The sequence below is a fragment of the Sturnira hondurensis genome, unplaced genomic scaffold (assembly GCF_014824575.4).
Source record: "Sturnira hondurensis isolate 20B ecotype Veracruz unplaced genomic scaffold, ASM1482457v3 Scaffold0016617, whole genome shotgun sequence".
In the NCBI taxonomy this organism is placed as follows: Eukaryota; Metazoa; Chordata; class Mammalia; order Chiroptera; family Phyllostomidae; genus Sturnira; species Sturnira hondurensis.
Genome location: NW_028089248.1, coordinates 1,389,023 through 1,409,951, shown reverse-complemented (window position 1 = coordinate 1,409,951; position 20,929 = coordinate 1,389,023). Strand labels below are relative to the sequence as shown.

General features: G+C 46.8%; 1 protein-coding gene and 1 non-coding gene across 2 annotated transcripts in view; both read left to right on the top strand.

The window, feature by feature from the left end:
• Positions 1–20,929, top strand: part of FTO (FTO alpha-ketoglutarate dependent dioxygenase) — a 315,956-nt gene that overhangs the window by 17,089 nt on the left and 277,938 nt on the right. The window lies entirely within an intron of this gene.
• LOC119001209 (U6 spliceosomal RNA) lies at positions 11,197–11,301 on the top strand. Its single transcript, XR_005069512.1, has one exon. It is a non-coding gene; the product is annotated as a U6 spliceosomal RNA (small nuclear RNA).

Here is a 20,929-nt window from a genome sequence, read left to right as displayed (position 1 = left end):
ACCGTGGACCACCAGGCAGTCTTCGATTTTGGCAGTCCTCTCCCGGTTCCGGTGCCATTTAGAAGAGTCGTGTCCGCACCGCCCGAGAGTCCCGATTCATCCCGCCATTTCTTCTGCTACTCTTCCTCCTGTTTCTATTTAAGACGATAAAGTTACTTCAGTGTAGCTGCCGCTGTCACCTTTGCCCTCAGCTAATCAAATAGTTTACCTTGAGGGAAGCATTTATCTCCCACTTTCATTATTATTATTTTTGTAGCTGTAAAGATATATATTTTATGTCTGCAGAAGGCTGTAACGGTGAAACGAGGTATTGATCCGCCCTATTTAGCAATTTCTTTCCAGCTCGCCATCAATAGCATGTCAGCATCTGTCCGTACCGTGGTTGACCTCACAAATAGCTCTTTATGCTCCCATTGGATTCAAATGATATAGTATGCTGAAAACGAAATCAATGAATGATTATAAAGTTTTTAGTATTATTTCATGACCCGGAGGCAACTGGCACCCCTGGCACGGCAACACTGCGGTGCAGAGTGAATGTAGTGAAATGAGTGTGCATGGCTGTTGTGCAGCCGAAAGGGGAACGCAGGGCCGCCCGCCTGCGTGAGCTCACGCTTCCAGGCTAATGGTCACAGATGCCGAGGGCCTTCCGTGGAGCATCTTGTCACACAGAATCAGACGTGGAGAAGAGCAACCCCTCCAACGAGCCTTACCCCCTGACCCCCACGGCCGCGAGCATGGTGCAGTTCCTAGCGTTATTTAAGCTCTAAGCATGGAGGCTTTTGCTTTCATTCACAGAAGAAAAATAAAGTTAGAGGCTGTGTCATTGTATCCCTGAGGACACACCAGTCAGGGACTGTGCCCTAACAACAAGGCACATGGTAAGAAGAGGGAGAGCCATGTGGGTCCAGGTGTAAGGACGGGACCCTGGGCTGCCATCAGCACCTGGAGCAAATACCAGGATACAGTGTGGAGGCCACGCTCTCCAACCCTCATCCCACTTGTGGGTGTGTTGCACGCTCATCCCTGCTCATCTGTGGAGCATTGAACCAGCAGGAGTCACTAATTAGACTGAATCCAGCAACGAATATTTTTTATAATCTTGCTGAACTCTGTGTGTGTGTGTGTGTGTGTGTGTGTGTGTGCGTGCGCGCGCGCACGCGCATGAGCTATATAACTATAAAATGGTCTGTCCAGAAAGTATCCAGCCACGTACTGTGAAGCATAGAGACGTTTATTGAAGAAGACAGAAGAAACATTGTACATAGGACAATGACAGCTCTGTCCCCTTCAGAGTAGGCACCTTGGGGCCTCACACTGTTCTCCCTGTCACCATCAGCTGTCCCATCGTATTTTCCTGACTCTCATCCCTTTCAGAGGTTATTTCAGTTTTAGGAAAAGCCAGAAGTTGCAGTACGCCAAATCTGTGCGGTAGAGGGGCAGAGTCACCTGGGTGATTTGATATTTGCCGAAACACTCTGCGTGAGACGTGATGCGTGAGTGGGTGCGTTGTTCTGATGACACTGCCCATCACCAGTTGCCCACGGCTGCAGCAGCCTCCTGAATCATCCGAATAGTTTCTATACAGGAATATTTGAGGTTAATGCAAAATTTGATACAGATTTGGTGCTCTACTTGCCCATTTTGAATAGGATGGCCACACAGTCCACATGCTCACTCAACGGCGTCTTCCACCCCCACTGAGTAGAACAGTGAAGTCATGATTGTTCACACATGAATACTCCAGTCCACTCTTCTTGGCTGCCAGGTGACATCGATGTCATGCAAACTGTTCTTGTTACATGAACTATGGCTGGATGTTTTCAGGACAGACTGTTTTCAGACTTCTAGATACAGAAATTTGGGATATGCAGAAAAGTGGAGAGACAGCGGGTGAAATGGGGACTACGGAGCACGGCGGTTGTCTTCCTGATCTCTTGAGGGTATGAATCGAATGTATTTCTCTCTAGAAAACTGCCGTTTTGGTGTATTCCTTTGTCCATCAGCCCAGTTCAGAGTTTGATGATGAGTATTGAGGAAACAGTTACAGATTCATTCCTTCATTCCTCAGTTTATTGAGAATCTACTATGTTCTGGTTTAGAGAGAGAGGACAGGAGGTCTAGCCCTTCCTCTCGAATGTTTGTGGAAAAGATGTCTTGCTCAGTTTATCAAACCTGAGGCGTGTCTACCTGTCTTATTCCTGCCAGTGGCTCTCTCCGCTCTCCCCGCCGGAAGATGTTTGAAGAGGGGAGGTAAAGGGTGGGTTTCATGACCACAGGTTGGGGTCCAGCCAACCTCTGCTGTATGCCATCGGTATGAAAGGAGGAAGCGGGGACCCTGTCATGCAAAGCCACAGAGCGGGAAGGCCCAGGAGGAAGATTAGCCCAGGCTTCTGAATATGGGATTGACAACAGCATCAGATATGATGGGCTCTTTTCCCTGTAAGTTTAAACCTTGCTGATATTTCAGTAACTTGAGCATTGGACTTTTATCTTCATAAAGTTCGTCTTGGGATCTGCCTCTTCTAAATTCTTGGTTTACTTCTGTTGTCCATTAGGAATCCGTGATTGATTTGTGAGCTCATCTGTGTTTGAAGTCATTTTGATTTTTGTTCTGTATCGTCCCTGAAAAGCATTGAGTGGCAGACTCTGTGGCTTCTTAGGGAGTACTTCTTTTTACTTGCCCCGTGTCAACTCACATTAAACCTTGAGGTACAGCCCAGCTCTAAAATAAAAGGATTTAGGGAAGACGTCCCTGTCTCGGAGTTCAGTCTCTGTGGTTTTGTGTACCATTTATGCCTGAGTACCAAGTAAGGGGTTTTCCCCTCAAAACTGTCCTTCAGGAAAGAGAAGCCATTTCATATTCCAATTCTTATCAAGTCTCTCCTATAGCAGAACGCTCACTTAGTTACCAATACTTTATTTTGAACAGCAAGGTTAAATAGCTGCCCCAATAGAATGTGAATAGGTCCTTGTGGCTTAAGATATTTTTCTAGATCAGAACTATGTACGGTAATCTGGGCTGATCACCATCATCTCTGGTTTTGCCTGAGAGTGGAAGGTCGATGCAGGCTCATAGGTCACTTCAAATAACTGATGTTTGGTTATCTGCAGCTCTCTGTGAGAAACTAGCTGTGTTCTGTGAGCTAGAGCACAGGGCAATTAGTTGACCTCTCTCTGTACAGGCTTTAATAACGGGGTGCCTGAGCTTTGCTCCTTATAGTTGATAGGTTATCTTCTTTCCCCAGACTTACTTAAGAAAGGGCCGGTGATAGCAATCAGGGCTTAAGGGGTGACTTCAGTGCTGCAGCTGATGTAGACCAACACCTTTATCTCAGGTTCATTTTCAAGTTCACACCACTAAAGGCTGCCTTGGATGAGGGCTACTTATGGCTCTATTTGTGGATAGAAAGCCCATTGTTGGTGAAAAGGGTATAAGAAGATCTGTCCAACTTAATGCTTGATCCTAGCCAGTCGCTTTTGTGACAATCCTATGGCTTCTAAATAAGAGGAGACACTTCCTGTCACCCAATAAAGATAAAGAAGAAATCTCTTGTTAATATATGTTAACACACACATCTGAGTGGGGATTGTGTAATTCTACTACATAAAAAAGGAATAAGGTTTCCAACTTACAATTATAGATGGATGTATCTGTGTCATATGCTAACTCTCAATCTTTTGTGAACAACCTCAAAAAATCTTACAGAATGTATTGATTAATTACTGTGTACTTAAAATTATGCTGCGTTCATTACATAAATTATATGTGCACTCATATTCCTGTGTTGTCAAAGCAATATGATAATATTAAGATGAAATGATCCCTTTTATCGTAGACATGGACTTTCCTTAAAAAACTGTACCTGGGTTCTTCTGTGCCATTTTTCATTGTATGCTTACTAGAAACTCCCTAAAGAAGAATAAATGAATTTTGCATTTCTCCCCCGTTTTAAGATCCGAGAATGCGTATGTAGCTGAGGCTGCATAGATGTCAGAAAGCATAGCATGCTTAGAAGCATGGCTGCAGCGTTATGCCTAACTGTATACTTTGCATGCATTTGTGATTTGAAATAGGGGGAAAAACAGTCAAATCGGAGACAGCTCGAATGGCACGCTGTCAGTGTGGAGCTTCGTGAATTGGCAGTGGCCTCATTTAGGACCTTCAGATGTGTCTCTGCCCGGACAGAACGAGAACGTTTTGCATGTTCTGGAGGAGACAGCCACTCCTTGCTGCTTCGCTCTAGGCAGTGGTGCATGACAGTTGCCCTTCATCGCTGGCTTCTCGGAGCTTAACCTCCGACCCTCCGCTTAGTTCGCTGCGCTGAGGCTGGAGCAGGTTGGAGATGCCGGTGAATGACGGGCACTGGCCTGCAACGTGCTTGTCATTATTTGGCTGTCAGAGGGAGCCTGCCATCGGCTTCCATCACGGTTTGACGCCCCTGTGCAGCAGTCCATATTGCAGGGCTGTCAACGGCATGATCCAACGTGCATGAAAAATCTGAGGGCTGCACGTATCTTCAGTCAGGAGGGAAGTTTGTCCCTCTTGTTTTCTTTCTCTTTGTCCCCCTTTCCATTTTTTTTTCTTCTGGGTGAAATAGATGCAGACGACTTCCCAGGGGCCAGGAGGTTGAATCCGTTGCCACGGTGAGAAAAGTGCCCTGTTGTCTCCTGTGGTCTGAGCTTCAAACAGCGCAGTGGCGATCTGGGTGGCTCGGCCAGCCAGCTCTCAGGCCTGCCTTGCATATTCTATCAGCTTCTGCCACCCATCTAAGGGGCTAGACCTAGCCCAGTGGTACCTGGGGCGAGCGGATGGGACGAAACGCTTACTCCAGTCTCTCTGGGATGTTGCCAGGGTTTGGTGAGGTCAGTGCACGGGACCTATGGAGCGGGAATTTAAAGTTAAAGCGAGGAACGCAGAGGTGGTGCACGGTTTTTCTCTCATTTAAGATATCTTTTATGGTAAAACATTTAAGCACAGGGAGTTTAACTGGCGGGATCAAGTCTTAGAAACATCAGAGGTCGGTCTTAGGCAGTACATTTTTCATCAGATACAGGAAAAATAAGGCCAGGAAAGCCATCTTTTCTCATAAATTTGAAGCTCTGAATTACGAAACATCCCAAAGGGGAGAGGGATGGAGGCAAGCGCAATGATGTTCTCGAAGTATTTGAACAGGTCTGGTGACTGAACTCGGTTTGCTTCTGGCATGGTGGAGTAGGGCAGACGGGACCCAGAGACCCGCACTTTGGTGGTCCTCCGGCCGTTTTCGGCTGTGTCACCGTGGGTGAGTCAGGTGACCCCTCGGTCTGTGCTCCTTCAAGTGCACAGGTAGGAACGCTGGTGTGTGGATGATGAAAGGCATCGGTTTGGAAGAGTGCTCGCCTTTGTCCAGCTGTTGGGTCTTCCATAGGCACTTCCTGGGCCAGTTGGTCACCAAGCCCTGGCCTCTGTCCTGATGTCTTCCCTTCTTTCTTCGTCATGCCAGCCCTGTGTCAGGCTCTTTCTGTTCCCTTTGGCTCTCGGCTCTGGTTTCCCTCCATCAAGTTATTTAAAAATGTCGAGTGGCCATGGCCTTCCATGGGTTACAATTTCGCAGAGTTTTGCCGCTGGCTGTATATTAGCATTCGGACCCCTGGGCTTGGCATATGCGGTCCCTATTATTTCAGTTTCTCTTATCTGGGGCTTACTCCCCTTGCCCCCCATCATTCCCGTCATACCCGATCCTCCTGCTGGGGGGAGGTGGGGCCTGTCTTTCAACGGCAGCCCCNAGAACCAGTAGAAGGAAGGAAATAATTAATAACAAAGCATAATTAAATTACTTGGAGACTAAAAGAACAATTTAAATGATTGATAAATCCAGGAGCTGTTTTTTTTAAAGAGAAACAAAATTGACAAGTCTTTGGACTTCCGGCCAAGGTGGAGGCATAGGTGGAGACACTGTGCCTCCTCACACAACTAAGTTTAAAGACAACAAAGTTTTAGTAACAAAAATGCATCCAAAACACAGAAAATTGAAGTGTACGGAAGTCTGACAACAATGAACCATTCAGCCAGACCGGTAAGAGGGGCGGAGTCAGCAGCAGAACAAGATCAGGCGGGAAAGATCCTTATGTACCAACCCAGGAGTTTAGGCGCAGTTGGTTGGTGGATCCCAGGTGTGGGGTGGCAACGGGTGGACCCCATGAGGGCACAAGGTGGCTGGCTCACCGAGGTCACACATTCATGCGCAGATAAACCAAGCGAAGGAGCGAACAGTGGGACACGGCTATTCTCTCATTTAAGATATCTTTTCTCTTATGGTAAAACATTTAAGCACAGAGAGTTTAACTGCCGGGATCAAGTCTTAGAAACATCAGAGGTCGGTCTTAGGCAGTACATTTTTCATCAGATACAGGAAAAATAAGGCCAGGAAAGCCATCTTTTCTCGTAAATTTGAAGCTCTGAATTACGAAGCATCCCAAAGGGGAGAGGGATGGAGGCAAGCGCAATGATGTTCTCGAAGTATTTGAACAGGTCTGGTGACGGAACTCGGTTTGCTTCTGGCATGGTGGAGTAGGGCAGACGGGACCCAGAGACCCGCACTTTGGTGGTCCTCCAGCTGTTTTCGGCTGTGTCACCGTGGGTGAGTCAGGCGACCCCTCGGTCTGTGCTCCTTCAAGTGCACAGGTAGGAACCCTGGTGTGTGGATGATGAAAGGCATCGGTTTGGAAGAGTGCGCGCCTTTGTCCAGCTGTTGGGTCTTCCATAGGCACTTCCTGGGCCAGTTGGTCACCAAGCCCTGGGCTCTGTCCTGATGTCTTCCATCGTCATGCCAGCCCTGTCTCAGGCTCTTTCTGTTCCCTTCGGCTCTCGGCTCTGGTTTCCCTCCATCAAGTTCTTTAAAAATGTCGAGTGGCCATGGCCTTCCATGGGTTACAATTTCGCAGAGTTTTGCCGCTGGCTGTATGTTAGCATTCAGAGCCCTGGGCTTGGCATATGCGGTCCCCGTTGTTTGAGTTTCTCTTATTATCTGGGGCCTACTCCCCTCGCCCCCCCATCATTCCTGTCATACCCGATCCTCCTGCTAGGGGGAGGTGGGGCCTCTCTTTCAACGGCAGCCCCCAGAGCCACCCTTCGGGGGCCTCCCACCTGGTTTCCTCCGCCTCCTTAGCTTTCGCCTCCCAGGGCCTGGGCAGCCACTTACGGACCAGCCCACAAGCTCCTCGAAGACAGGCGCTGTGTTTTCATTCATGTCTTGTGTTTTCAGAGTCTGGCACAAAACAGACGCTCAGCAAACTGTCACTGTCGTGGCATGAACTACAGAAATAGGGGCTGATTTGCTATGGGACTTCTTCCGTTAGTTCTTCTTCCTCAAGCCACCAACACCGTGTTAAAAGGAAAGGGAGGTGGAACATGTACCCACTGGAAAATGGAAATATTGTATCAACTTCCGGTAATTAGAATAACGTCAGGATATAGTGGGAGTGAGCAAGTTAGTGCCAGAGAAACTCGTCGACTTTTTAGATAATCCAACAGGTTATGTGTCTTTGGCCGAGGAAGTTGGCATTACATTTCGGATTCCCATTCAGTAGATAAGGAAAGTTTGTAATTTATCCATCCACCTATTTATCTTTGCATTTTCCGGATGCTGTTTGGAGTGGTCATGATTTGTTTTCCCATTTTTTATTATATTAGAAGAATTTTGGTGTCAAAGCACAGTATACCCATCATGTTATGAATATAATGATTTATTTAAACAGTGCCCAATTGTTGAGCATTTAACTTATTCCACTTTTATTAGCATAAGTAGTGCTGAGATGAACCAATTTGTTCAGGCATCTTTAGGTATATTAGTTATTTCTTTAGGAATACATTCCCAGAAATAGAACAGAATAGAGGGCTGTTTTTAAAAGGCCCTTTAATGCATATTGCCCAATCACCTTCTGAAAAAGGTGTGTAAATCTTTGGCAAGGTAGGCTGTAAAAAGTTTTATAGAGTATTTCTTAGGTTACCTGTAACCTATGGGGATTTAATTTTATTTTTTATTCATTTTAGAGAAGGAGAAGAAGGGAGAGAAAGAGAGAAACACTGATTTGTTGTTCCACTCATGTATGCGTTCATTCGTCGATTCTTCTTGAGCCATGGGGATTTTCAACGTAAGAGGTGACCCAGAGGAGAGTTCAGTAATGGCTCTTAAAAGAAAAAAGAAGACAGGATGAAAGAAAGAACGACATCTCACGTTTTGCTCTTCTCAATAGGCATGTCAGCTCCGGTGCCCTGATTTGCTCCCTGTCCTGAGTATTTCTAGGATCCTGGGGTCCCTGGTACAGGAGCCAGGGCCTGAGAATAGCTTGGTTTCTCTCTGTGTATTTTAAATGTTTATACTTTGGGGTAAGATTTTGTTCAGATTAACGACTTACAACTTAAAAAAATTGAAAGCTCTTAGGGTTCCTTAGTACTATTTTCAGACACGTGGCTCAAAATGGCCCCTGTTCAGGCCTCCGTTGCTTATTTGAGAGGCCGGTGTCCTGATTCATTGTGGCCTCCTTAATAAAGGAACCATCCTGCTGACCCAAGGAGAGAGGAGTCACCCGAGTTGGACAGCTCTGCTGGGCTTGACAACTGTCCTGTTGCCCGGTGAGGGTCTGTGTGGTTGAGGCGTGTGGTGTCAATCCACACACACTCCAGCCCCAAGCCCAGTGTAGGAACCCCAGAAGTGTCTTCTTTTTGTTTTTGTGTGTGTGTTTTTAATCCTTGCCCAAGGACATGTTTTCATCGCTTTTAGAGAGGAAGAGAGAGACAGAAACACACAGCAATGACCAGTGGCCTACTGTACACTCCAGGAGCAGGCATCGGACCCACAGCCTAGACGTATGCCCTGAGCAGGAAGTGAACCTGCGGCCTTTTGGTGATGGGATGATGCTCCAAGGAACCGAGCCACACTGGCCAGGGCCGGATGCATCTGTTTTGGACCAGGTAGAGGTTAAGGCACCCTAAGGGCGAAGACTCACCTTGCTTTTATTAGCAGTGGTGTCAGCGCGCAGTAACATGCCTCGACCTCCTCTTTCTGATGAAAGGGAAATGACCTGCCTGGCAAGGGTGGGAAGAAGGGTGCCTGAAGCAGGCTGCATGGTCACCTCTCATGACAACAGCAGGCATTTGGGGGGGGGCGGGGAAAGCCAGCAGATTTCTGTGTACCCGTGGAAAGGGGTTGGCCTTTTTGGCTCCTGGTGTCCGCAGGACAGTGGAACGAAAGAGTGAGGAAGACAAAAAGGGACCAAAAAGGGGGCATGGCTTCCTAAGAGAGATCTGAGGACTGGAAGGGACTTCAGCCACAGCCCTCTCCTGATCCACTGGCAGAGGCCTAAGAGCTCAGACCCTAGAGGGAGCTCCTCTTTCCCTCCATTTTTAATTTAACCTGCATTTGGTTAGGGCCAAGGTCTCGAGCGTGGTTTGGCCGACTTGTCCCTGGAGGTGAGCTGTATACAGGGCTACCTGTAGCGTTGTTCACAGCCTTCGAGGCAGTGCCAGCGTGGAGCATTAGAGAATTGCCCACTCTTCCACAAAGGAGGATTTTCCCCCCCTCAGTTATCTGCCTTTCATTACTTGAATTTGAGGACAGAATCTGAGAACTCTTGGAAAAAGTTGCAGTTATTCTGAGATGTTTGGTGTAACTGAAGTCTTTTTCAAGACAGTCATTAACCTCTTATCTCAAAATAGGAATCGTGTGGAGAGAACATTCAAAATATTTTATACACGACACTTCCAGGTATCTCAGAAAAGAGTCTGAGCTTGTCTCATCTACCATGGCAACTCTCCTGAGTTATTATCATACAGGCTGTTACATTAGGATTTCCTCTAGAGTTTTATATCTGAGAGTGTAACTTAGTTTAGCCAGAATAAAAGCATTTTATATTAGTGGAACCCTGGTCGGAAAGAAGGTAGACAACACAACAGTAGCATTAACAACGAAAATAGTACTTGCTCCATGTGGTATAAACACACAGATTCTACAAACTGAAAGTGTTTTTGGAAATTTAACTCCATTTGAATCACCCCATGACAAGCCCTTTTTTAAAAAGTGTACAGGGTGGAAAAACACTAGAAATGCATTTATTTTTTTAAATCTATCTTTAGAGGGGAAGGGAAGGAGAGAGGGAGAGAAACATCAATGTATGGTTGCCTCTCATGTGTTCCCCCACTGGGGACTGGCCTGCAACCCAAGCATGTGCCCTGACTGGGAATCGAACCACAATCCTCTGGTTCTCAGGCCCACGCTCAATCCACTGAGCTACACCAGCCAGGGCTAGAAATGCATTTCCTGATTTAGTAGTATGACCCAGTCAAATCTAACTGAAGTTCCCCGCCAGACCTTTTCTTTCTCCTTAAGACGTGAAGATTTGCACTCCTTAACGTTATTTGCAAGTGGTAGGAAAACTGGCTAGTACCACAACTTCAGGTTCTGGATTTCTGGTCTATTATTTAGGTTTTGTATGGATAAGGGAGTCAGTCTTTTATTTGTTAAAGAAAGTAATTTGTATTCCTAGCATGGTGCATCCTGTTGTGCGTGTTACGAACCCGCCGTGCAGAATTTGAGAGGCATAGGCATTCTCTGGCAGTGTAGGGCTCTTTCATGCTTCCAAAATGACAGTTCCCTTCCCCTGGGATAGAAGGGTGTAGTGATTCACCTGTCTGCAGATCCCAGATGTGTACAGCTTGGGTTGCGTGGCCAGTATCACATGCGGGGAGGTGTGCGTTCGAGTGTGTTGTGTATGTGCTCAGTATGAATGCGCAGTGGAAGATCATTGCCGTGAGTAGGAGGGACAGCCCCTGAGCCCAGGGGGCTTACAGACTAGTAGGTCAGAGAGGTTGCTCATAGTCCCAAAATCGTAGCTTCAATGCTTTGCATGGTGGAGAGCGGCGTCTGTGTGCAGTGAGTAGAAATGAGCTAACAGAGAGACTCGGTTCACCGCAGAGAATGACAAGTCGGCCATCCTCTTTGTTCTGACGCTCTCGGAAATCAAGGCAAAAACGAGTGTGCTCTTCCTGTGGGAAGAGCGGCAGTCTGAGAATTCTATGTTGTTCTTGCAGCCGGTGATGGAGTCAGCAGCTCGGGAGGCAGCGTAGGGCCGAGCGTAAATAGAGAGGCAGTTTACCTTAGGGTAAGGGCCGGTTTCCCGGAGCCTCAGTTTCTCACCCTATGAAGTGGAGCTCGCGCTCGCTTCGGTGGCATGTGCACGGACATGGGAAGGGTTCGGAGAAGGTTAGCACAACCCCTGCACAAGGAGGACATGCAAATCTGTGAGATGTTGCATAGTTTTTCACTCAAAGAACACGTATGAAGGACCCATGGACGTGGACAATGATATGGGGATTGATTGTGGAAGGGGAGCAGGCTGGGTGGAGGAGGGCGATGGGGGGACGACTGGGATCACTGTATAAACAATGAAACATTGGAAGAATGGAGCTAGTCCGTTGCCGTGTAGATGCCCTAGTAGAAAGAGCCAGCACTGACATGGTGCAAATTGTGTGCAAAGGACTTTTCTAAGCACTGGATCGCATTTAATACACGCCGTTCCTATGAAATGGGTCTTATCATCATCTCTGGTTTACAGATGGAGAAACTGGGGCCAGAGAGGTCAGCCAACGTGCTCCGAGGTCTCCAGCTGGTGGCCGGTCAGGCTGGGTTTATGAAATAGTCTGGTTGTCCCTTGAATCTGTGGTCTGCATTGTGCTGAGAAAAGTCGATGGTGCTTTTTCAGACCCCCACCACTCTGGGACAAACCACGTCAATCTTCCAGCTTCGTGTCTCCGAAATACTCCACAGCAACTCATAATGTCTGCCCTGCCCCAAGGCAATGTTGCCCCCTTTCTGGAAGTCTGGGGGTCACCCTTTTGTCACCAGCCGGCTTCACCCAGTCCCCGAGTCCTCCCAGCTGTCAAGCAGCTCTCTAGTACAGCTGCTCCTCGTCCCTGCTGTCTCAGCTTCGGTTTAGATCTCAAAATACCTCCTTCCACCAGCAAAACTGCAACAGCCTTCTAACTGGTTTTCTTCTAACAGCTGTCCTTCCCTTCTTCCCAGCACCCCCTCTCTTTTCCTGTCTATCTTTTATTCACCTAACAAAGTGTTTTTTCTTATTATCTAGCTCTGGTCTTAATTGACTGTAGGCCTTAATTGAATGTATTTCAGGTGTCACAGGTGCCCTGTGTGCCCCTTTATTTCCAGGCCTTCCCCACCCAGCTCTGCCTCTTCCCACCTCCCCACTTCCAGCCCCTCCCAGCCCCTTCCCGCCTGTCTCCTTGCCATTCCCTGTCACTTCCTCTGTGGGGAAAGCCAGCTCCTCGGTGTTCTTGGGCATTCTCGTTCCCCGCTGCTCTGGGAGCCTTCGTTTACTTTGCTGGCGTGCTGCCCCCTCGGGAGACCAGTATTGGTTCTCGTGGATTGACTTTATGAGGGAAGGTTTGCTCAATGCCGCTTGTAAAGTTTGGCACGTACTTTTTCCGATAATTTTTCTCATCACATTAATAACACTCGCAAGTTAAAAATGATCACACTTGGGAAAAAGGGGACCCTAGTTCACTGTTGGTGGGATTGCAGACTGGTATAACCAGTATGGAAAAGAGTATGGAATTTTCTAAGAAAACTAAAAATGAATATGCCTTTTGACCCAGCAATTCCCCTGCTAGGATTATACCCTAAGAACCCTGAAACACCAATCCAAAAGAACCTATGCACCCCAGTGTTTATAGCAGCACAATTTACAATAGCCAAGAGTTGGAAGCACCTTAGGTGCCCAGCAGTAAATGAATGGATCCAAAAACTATGGTACATTTACACAATGGAATACTATGCAGCAGAAAAAAGAAGGAGCTCCTACCCTTTGCAACAGCATGGATGGAACTGGAAAGCATTACGCTGAGTGAAATAAGCCAGGCGGTGAAAGACAAATACCATATGATATCACCTTTAACAGGAATCTAAACAACAAAACAAACAAGCAAGCAAAATATAACCAAAGACAGTAAGATAGAGAACAGGCAGACAGGGACCCGAGGGGAGAGGGGAGGGAATTTCTGGGGAAAAGGGAAAGGATTCACAGGATCAAGTATAAAGCACACATGGACAAAAACTAAGGTGGGCACGGGGAATGGGAGGGAGGTGGGGAGCACTGGGGTGGGGGTGGGCTGGGCTGGAAGCAAAAGACAGAAAACTGTACTTGAACAATAGTTAAATAAAAAATATTTAAAAAAATGATCACACAGAGGGATTCTGATGGAAAATAACAACTCTCCCCCTCATTGCTCCCAACTTCTCTGTTTAAGGATGACTATTTAAATTACAAAAAAAAAAACACCCCTCTTGAGGTGTAATTTATATACATACAGTTTACCTATTTAAAATGTACCAGGTCTGTGGCCATACCACCCTGAACATGCCCGATCTCATCTAAAATGTACGAGGCAACGTGTGGGTCCTTCACATCTGTCCAGGGTTGGACAGATGGGGGGTTGTTGGCACTGGAATCTGACCGAGGACCTGTCCTCTCTGGGAGAAGCCCTGTGCTGGTCAGATGCCTCTCTCCACTCCCCGCCACCCCCCTCTCCCAGACCTAAGCAGCCACTGATCTGCGCTCTGTGGTCACAAATTTGTCTTTGATAGATAGCATCTCATAAATGGAATACAAATATGTAGTCTCTTGTGACTGGCTTCTTATACTTTGCATAATCTATCTGTCTTCAACATCCATCCATGTTGTAGAATGGATATGTCGTTCATTTCTTTTTATGGCCAAATACTGTTTCACGAAATGGATGTCCCGCATTTTACTTAACCTCTTCATCACTGGGGGGCATTTAGGTTGCTTTCATTTGGGGGCTGTTATCAGTCATGCTGTTCCAAACATTTTGTGAATGAGTTTTTGTAGAGATACGTGTTCATTTCTCTTGGGCATCGATCTGGGAGCGGAATCACTGAGTCACGGGGTCCCTCTGTTGAACTTTCTGAGGAGCTGTCCAAGTGTTTTCCAACACAGTTGTACCTTATCGCGTGCCCACCGGCGATGTGAAAAGGGTTCTGGCTGCTCACGTCCTTGCTAACACTCATTATTGTCCATCTTTGCACTTCTCTCAGTTAATTCTCATAATCCCGTCAGTTAGCCGAAGAAAAATATTCTTACTGTCATTTTATAGGTGGACACTGCAATACACAGATGAATGGGATGCCTGGTCCGTGTGTGAATAGAGAGCAATGGTTGAAAATGACCGCTCGTCCCAAAGTGCTTGCAGCGTCTTTGAATTAGATACTTAGAGCTATGGGGGAGATGGTGTTTCCCACCCCCACTTTTTTTATGAGTATGGTTGTGTTTCTTTTGCCTGCATTTTAAAAAATGAAAGTATTTTTTAGCATCTAGCTTGAAAGTAACCACTTGAAAGTATATGAGAGAACAGCTCTTCTTCGTGTGTATTTCTTCGTGCTTCTAATAGTTCAGTTGTCTTTAAAATATGTACATATGACTAAAACTACCGTGTTTTGTTTAAAAAGGGAGAGGGACAAACACAAACTTGGATCTTAAGGGAGACGTCCTGGGTATGCACATGGAATAAGAACACGAGGACCAGAGGCAAACCAGAAATCGCTTGCTTTGAAGTGACTAAGAGAATTAGGTTGACTTTCTTCCATGCACTAGATGTAGCCTTTTCAAAACCAGAAAGCCACGCCTGCCTCACGGCCCGACATGAATATTTAGCACCGTCATCTCCAACCCCGGGATCCCACGGACTGTGAACAAGCAACACCGGAACTTGTGTTTTCCCTGCGTTACTGTCTGTCTACAGGAACGCAGACGGCGGGAATGGCTTTATGACATTGTGCCTGCACAGCTGAATGTCACATGTGTAGGTACTCGGGGACGCATGGCGGGTAATTTTTTTAAAAAAGAGCTGGACATAGTGACTGGATGTCATCAGGGACATCTGGTGTATAATCCTGAAGAATTTACACACATATAAACAGATACGTATAGACAAAAATGGCAAAAAAGAATTTTTGATAAATTATATTTCCATGTTATGTCTCTGCTAAGTGATAGAGCATTTTATGAAGATGTAAGACTTCCAATTACGTAGAGAATTGAAGAAGTACTTTATATAATAGTTTCAGGTTTTTCTTGTATTTCTTCTGTGGTATAGTTTTCTTTATGTATTTTTTTGGTGAGACATAATGCGCGTTTCACCGTGGGCTCTCCCAGCCTGTTTGGGCTGACCATCTTCTGTTGCTTGTCTCCAGGCAGGTCCGTGGTTTCCGCCTCTGCCGTTTGTAGAATCCGTGTAGGGCCACAGAAGGGTTTCTCTCTGGTGTCGCGGACAATTTTTGTTGCTGATCTGATGGGAACCAGGTCTCCTGCTTTTTCAACACTTCTCAGGGTGCTAATGTCTCCCAGCAAAATTTCCCCTCCTCCCCCTGCCCACCTCCAGTGAGCCAGATACCACTGTGCATTCTAGTTCTGAAATACACAATCCTACGGGCAGACGGTGCTGGAAGGTTTCAAGAAGAAAGTCAAAGCCATCATCCTTCCTGTTAATTCCCAGACAAACAATTGCTGGTGAATCTTCTGGCCCATCATGGGTTAGGCAGCTGCAGCCCGTGGGTAGTGACAAAGATGGCCAGCCACCCATTTTGTGTGTAGCCCGTGAATGAAGAATGGCATTTACATGTTAAGGTGGTTAAAAACAATAAAAAAAACTAGTGTTTTGGGACATACGACATTAATAGGAAGTTTCAAATTTTGTGTCCATAAGTAAAGTCTGGAACACCACCGTGCCCACTCACGTGTTGTGTACGCCCACTTTCATGATGGAACGGCCGAGGCGGACCCTCGTGACAAACCGATGGCCTCAGAGCCTGAAGCATTTACTGTGTGGCTTTTTACAGGAAAATAAAATTGCTGACCTGTTCGTTGTCTGTAACCTTTAAGACTTTACCCCCTTGCAATTGTGTGAATGTGAGTGTGTGTGAATAGGTTTCAAATAATGGGGTCATCCGGTGTGCTTTTGTAAGCTATCCTTTTTACAGAACATTATTTTTACCAGTAACTTCTGTTGAATTCTTTTTCTGCCTGTTTATTCCGTTGAATTAGACTCTGAGAACCACTGCTTTTTTGTTTTATGTGTGTGTTATGTAAACCCACTAGATAGTCGTTGCCTGGGAACTGCCCTAATAATAATGATGGGGCTGACTGCACCGCTGAGACTTGATGGTAATTGCTGAATGAAATAGAGGGGTTTTTTTCTCACCCGAATTGTGAGGTTGGTAGTGGAAATCAGGCCGAGGAGGTCCTGGGGGCCAGCTCGTGTTGAGTCTCCTCTTCTGCTGTCCTCAGCGAATAATGTCATTGGAAGATGACAAATAGACTCTGCCATTGCTGTGTGACAAATGACTGCACAACTTCATGACCCGAAACAACAGATATTTATTGCCTTAGAGTGTCCTCGGGTCAGGGGTCCCATGCAGGGTGCCTTTGGCACAGGGTGTCTCATAAGGGTGCGCCCAAGGTGTTGGCTGGGGCCACAGCTACTTTGATCTGCTTGTAAGCTCGCCTGTGTGGCTGTAGGCAGTCCGCCGACCCTCACTGACTGTGGGCTGGAAGGGACACCAGTTCCTGGGCACATTGGGGCTCTCCGCAGGGCAGCTTGCAGTGTGGCAGCTGCTGTGGCTTTCTCCATAGTGTCTGTGAGTGACAGAGAGGGACAGGGAAAGGAAGGAGGAGGAAAAACAGTCTTTGGCAGCCTAATCTCGGCACTGATACCCCGGGACTTCTGTCGCATTCCATGGGTGAGACCTGGTATGAGGCCCAGCCTGCCGTCATGGGGAAGCGTTACGAGAGCGTATGAGGACTAGGAAGCAGGGATTATTGGGGGGCTTCTTAGAAGCCACTTCCGTCATTCAGCAGGAGGTGTCATTAAAAGTGGTAGATACACCTTCGGGCATTGGTTGGAGGTCCAGTCTCCAATAGCAGACTTGGGCTTCTGTTCTGTCGGCTAGAACTATGTCACCTGGCTACCCCAGCTACAAGGGAGTCTGGGAAAGCAAGCTTTTTGGGTGGGCCCATTGTTACCCCCATCAAAATCAGGATTTCGTTGATAGGAAAAATTGTCAGAATGTATGCTGGGTGGTCAACAGGCAGTATCTACTGTACCTGCCTTCTAAGATGGTCGTAAGGGTTCAGTGCGGTAACGGCCTAGCACTTGTCTGGTTTATAACATGCACTCCATTAAACAGTAGCTGCTGTAACAGGATCCCTGTGCATTGATACTGAAAGAAATAGCAAAGAAAGAAGAAAATGGACGTTTATTGTGTACTGCTTGTATGGCAGGCATTTTATTCATGTAAATGATCTGATTTAACCCTCTTTATAATAACCCTGTGACGCAGATGTTATCTGCCCCATTTTTCAGATGGGGAAACTAAGGCCCGATAATATTAATTGGATTGTTTGAAGAGCACACACAGTTCATCGTTGTGTCTTGCATGGGTTAGGGTTGTGGGGCGTTGAGTCCCCTTAGCTGGTGGCGTGAGCAGCTGGGCACTGGGGCAGCCGGGGGCTGGGACAGCTGGTCCTCCGGGCCCTTCAGCTCCAGCTCTGGAAGCCTCTTCTGGTCACTCCTGTGTGCCATGCAGATTTCGTGCCTTTCTGCGGGCTTCATGCTGTGCAAAAGGTTAGAAAGTATCGCTCTGTCCATGAGCAGGTGGAAGAGCTGGCTTTTGAACCCCGGCGTGCCTAAGTCCAGAAGCCTGCCATCTCTCCGTGACGGGGCCCTTCGCAATCTACGGAGGCAGTGACCTTCAGGTACTCTGAATGGGAGTTAAAATGCAGCGTTGTTTAATTCATCAAGCATTGTATTTCTTTTATACTTCTGTGTCTATTTCTTGCTTTTGATAAACATATCACATACGAAAAAAGAGGGGCTCTTGGATTACAAATTAACTTCATCTGCCGCTTAAGTCCAGTCTGAGTGGAAACTTGCTTGACCACTAGGTGTCTCCTTGTGGTTCTGTCCTTGCTCCTGGGCCACCAGCTTTGAAGGGACCTAAAATGGACAGAAGGAAGGTCTGACAATGAGAGACTAAAAGAATGAATGGGGAGTGCACTGCGGTCATCCCAGGTGCCTTTTTTGTCCTTTCGTCTCTACTTCTGCTCCTCTTTGCTCACAGGCTGATACTTAGGTAATAGATCAGTTCTTTGGAAACAGAGTATTTGATGCTTGTTATTTATTAATGAAGGTAGTAAAGTGAGAGGAAAGAATTTCTGTGTTCATCTAGATATATTAGGTAATAAAATAATTTTAACATTTGAAGAGCATTTTAGGAACATTTTTCGTTTCTCTTTCCTCTTTCTGGGAATAATTTTACTACAGTTCATTATCATGGGAACACTTGGTGTTACTAGGCAAATAATGATTGCATTATTAATATCAATTTCCCTGTTTTTTAATATAATAGTCCTGACTGTAACTAACAAGTATCGTCTGTAATTCTCACAGGAATGCTACATGGTTGTCATTTTTTCTCTGATTTTAGAGATTCCCTGATTTTAGAGAGATTGGTTCATTTGCTCCAAGGTTAGTAGAGCCCAGTTGCTTTCAGAATTTCTCCCCCTCCATTTGGAAATCCTCAGTGTTGGAGTGTTCTGGAGCGTTCGATGTAAAGCTCCTGTGAACTGATTCAGCAGACAGCACCCCTGGACGCGTGGGTTGGCTGGGGGTGCAGAAATCCACTCTGCGGCTGTCCTGTGGAATGATCGCTGCAGCGCTCTGGGTGTAGGCTCCCCTCAGGAAGGCGACGGGCTCTCCGCAGAGTTACAAATCGTGCACACTCAGAGATCACACTCGCTTCCCCTTGCCCTCAACTGCTTCGCCCTATCCTCAGCCCATCCTCATGGAAACAGCGGGACACCTCGCAGCTCTGTTCAGACCTGGAGCCCCACTGGATGGAACATTCTTCTGACTCCATTATGGACACACGAAAAAGACAGGATAGCAGCTCGGCCTAGGGTTTTCTTTGAGACTGCCGGCTGATACGTCCTCTTTTACCTGAATTTGGATTCTGCATTCATTTCCAGATTTCTGCAATTGCCTTAAAAAAAAACAACCTGTCCACGCTAGGTTTTCTTTAGAGTCGAATAATTTAATGGTGCTTAGCATCGCTCCCATAGACCCCCCTCCCCAACCTCCCTAGTGGTGGTGATTTCCATCGGCCACGGGGAAAGGGGTAACAAACAGTCTGCCTCCAACACTGTCAGTTCTCTCTCTTTGTTCCCCTTCCCAACTCCCGTCCTGGCAGGGATTAGTGACATATTTCGGAGCAGATCAAATGAGCCCCTGACACCTGACGGCCCAGTGTTCCTTGTTTACAGTTGCTTTCCAAGGACCCTGGACAAGATCGGAAGCTTAACGCACAGTAATTAAATTTGCATCTGCTCTGGGACACGACTCAAAGGCGTCTTCCCCTCCACGTAGGGGTCCCATTGCAGAGCTCCCTACTGCCTTTGACTGCGCTGCCTCTGAAAAGGCGAGACGTGGACAGGGACACCAGCACCGGACCAGTCTCCTGCCTGTCAGTATAATGAGGGAAATCAAATAAGATCACCGATATTCCTCTCTCACGTGCCTTTCGACTCTTCACTAACTCGTGTAGCCAGATTTAGAATGCGTCTTACATATAAGAACTGGAGCTTGGAGGTGACTTTAAAAAAAAATGTTTTTTAGGGGAAAACAAACACTGCTGAACAATCTGGATGGGTTTAACACACCCTTTGGTTTGGACATTTCGCACAAATGCGATTGAATAATTCAGCAGAGCCAAACACAGTCTGCTGGTGGTATCTAGTGTTATTCACACTTGCTAATGAATAATTCCCTTTGGCTTTTTGGAGAGCAGCTCTAAGCAGTGGCTTCTGAGACTCACATGGGTTATTACTGGGCTATTTGTCAGTGTCTTTGGGGCATTGTGAGCCGAAGTCCAACTTGGGTACCCACCCCGCGTATCTCTCCGATTCTTCTGGGAAACACGCCGCTCTGTCTGTCCCAGATTTTCCGTTCTTGCGTGTTGCTATGGAGGAGGTGGTCCTCTACCAGGGTTCAGCTTCCTCTGTAATTTCATTGAGTCCCTTTCTTCATTGTTTCATTCGCATAAAGAAGTGTTTGTTGGCACCTTACTAGGTACAGAGTTACTGAGCGCAGCGTTGTAGACACACAGAGGTAAAATAGATTTTACGTAACGTGTCCTCAAAGGGAATGTGGGGTATATAGGAGAGGCGCGGGGTCCTGGAAGAAGGTGCTCAGTATTTTTTTTTTTTGTCAGAATGATCAGTTACTTGTTTTTCACCGTGTTCTCAGATACGTATTTCAGTGCATGTGTGCTGTGGATGGTGCTGTGTGATGTCGCTTTAGAGAAATTTAGTTGATCTTGGAACTGTTTATAAGATAAACCTGACAGCGTAATCCCAGAGCTACGTCTGTGCTTATTTCTGCTGCACTGAGGTCCGGACTGTGGTGTGATGCCCTGGCTTTGCCAGCCTGGAGAGTCTAAGGAGGGTGCCTGTGGATTTGTTTCTGCTGGAACCGTCTCCATACTGAGCCCGGCGAGGCACTCCCGGCCTTGGTAGATCATTTCTGGCACCCTCTGTCTTTGTCAGCTTTTTCGGTAGAACTCCTGCTTTTGGCTTTTCTCTTTGAGGACCCTGGGAGGACTGTAATTCCCATCTTCCTTTGCAGTGAGGTAGGATCATATGATTAGTTCTGACCAATGAAATGTAAGCACAAGGGCTGAGTATCATTCACTGTCAAGGCATTTAAGGGCTAGCATGCAATGCTTTCCCTGTCCCCGCCACCGTGACCTTGGGGAATAACTGTTCCAGATACTGGGGTCTCTGGTAGGCTGGGCCCATGAAT